This window comes from Polyodon spathula, chromosome 8, assembly GCF_017654505.1.
Source record: "Polyodon spathula isolate WHYD16114869_AA chromosome 8, ASM1765450v1, whole genome shotgun sequence".
NCBI lineage: Eukaryota > Metazoa > Chordata > Actinopteri > Acipenseriformes > Polyodontidae > Polyodon > Polyodon spathula.
The window spans coordinates 43142605-43144985 of record NC_054541.1 but is presented as its reverse complement, the minus strand read 5'-3'; positions in this window follow the sequence as shown (position 1 = coordinate 43144985).

Sequence of the window (2381 nt, the reverse complement as noted above, 5' to 3'; positions counted from 1 at the left end):
AGACTGCTTAACAGCCATATACAGTGCCTATAGAAAGTCTACACCCCTTGAACTTTTTTTTCACATTTTATGTGTCAGACCCTCAAAGTTTCATACATTTAAATGAGGATTTTTTTTCTCCCACTTATCTACATACCATACTCCACACTGTTAAGGGGAAAAAATGTTTTTAGTTAGAAAAAAAATTATGTATTAAAAATACAAAACTGAAAGATCATAATTGGATAACTCTCCACCCCCTTGAGTTAATACTTGGTGGAAGCACCTTTGGCAGGAATTACAGCTCGGAGTATGTTGGGATAGGTCTCTACCAACTTTGCACACCTAGATTTGGCAGAATTTGACCATTCTTCTTTACAGAGCTGTTCAAGCTCTGTCAAGTTCCTTGGGGAGCTTTGATGGACAACAATCTGCAAGTCATGCCACACATTTTCGATTGCATTTAGTTTGGGGCTTTGACTGGGCCACTCAAGGACATTTACTTAACCACTCCAGTGTAGCTTTGGCTGTGTGCTTTGGGTCGTTGTCATGTTGAAAGGTGGACTTCTGACAAGTGCCCCAGTCCCTGCAGATGAGAAACATCCCCATAACATGATGCTGCCACCACCGTGCTTCACAGTAGGGGATGGTGTTCTTTGGTTGATGCAATGTGTTGGGTTTGGGATTTAAGGTGGGCTTTCTTGAGTAATGGCTTCCTTCTTGCCACCCTACCATACAGGCCAGATTTGCGGTGTGCTTGGGATATTGTTGTCACCTGCACACTTTGACCAGTCTTGAACATAAAAGCCTGTAGCTCTTGCAAAGTTGCCGACCTCTTTCTTGGTAGCCTCTCTGATCAGTCTCCTTCTTGCTCAGCCACCCAGTTTGGAGGGACGGACTGATTTAGTGATACTCCAAGGGATATTTAAGGCCTTTGATTTTTTTTATACCCATCCCTTGATATGTGCATATCAAAAACCAGAGTTCTTTTGAAAGCGCCTTGGTGCTCATGGTTGAGTGACGTGCACTACCCAGCAGAGGGAACCTACAGGAATTGCTGGATTTATCCTGAAATCATGTGAATCACTACAATTTAAGACAGGTGGAGGCCACTTAACTTGATGTGTGATTTTGAGGAGGATTGGTTACACCTGAGCTAATTTAGGATTGCTATTACAAGGGGGGTGGACACTTATCCAACCAAGCTATTTCAGTTTTTTATTTTTAATTAATTTTCTACAAATTTCTAGAATATTTTTTTCAGTTGGAAGTTGTGTGGTAAGATGTGTAGATAAATGAAAAAAAAAAAACCAATATTTTAATGCATTTTAATTCCAGGCTATAAGGCAACAAAAGGTGAAAAATTTGAAAGGGGGTGTAGACTTTCTATAGGCACTGTACACTGCTTTAACAGCACAAAACAGTTTATTCCAAACGAAAGCTCAAAACAATTACTACCTCCATCAACATACTGGCAAACAAATGTGTGGAGCCGACATTCCCGCAGCCTAGCCTCTCTGATCAGTCTCCTTCTTGCTCAGTCATCCAGTTTGGAGGGACGGCCTGATTTAGTGAGTGCTCCAAGGGATATTTAAGGCCTTTGATTTTTTTTATACCCATCCCTTGATATGTGCATTTCAAAAACTTTGTCCCAGAGTTCTTTTGAAAGCGCCTTGGTGCTCATGGTTGAGTGAAGTGCACTACCCAGCAGAGGGAACCTACAGGAACTTTGAATTTATCCTGAAATCATAACTTTTTTTTTTTTTTTTATAGTTGTTTTTTGTTTTTTTTTTTTGTTTTTTTTATTTTAAATTTTTTTTTTTTTTTTTTTAATTTGTTTTTTAAATTTAAATTTTTTTTTTTATTTAATTTTATTTTTTTTTTTTTTATTGTGTGATTTTGAAGGTGATTGGTTACACCTGAGCTAATTTAGGATTGCTATTACAAGGGGGGTGGACACTTATCCAACCAAGCTATTTCAGTTTTTATTTTTATATCTTTCTACAAATTTCTAGAATATTTTTTTCAGTTGGAAGTTGTGTGGTAAGATGTGTAGATAAATAATAAAAAAAAAATATTTTAATGCATTTTAATTCCAATTTTAATTTCAACAAAAGGTGAAAAATTTGAATGGGGGTGTAGACTTTCTATAGGCACTGTACACTGCTTTAACAGCACAAAACAGTTTATTCCAAACGAAAGCTCAAAACAATTACTACCTCCATCAACATACTGGCAAACAAATGTGTGGAGCCGACATTCCCGCAGCCTTGCATATCTGCCGTGTTTCAATTTGACTGCCTTTTAAATGGCAATGAGGTGAAATGATTTATCCAATCGAATTCAGTTAGTTCATTACACCGCCACATTCTCTCAGTGTTTAAACTCACTTAACACGCAGC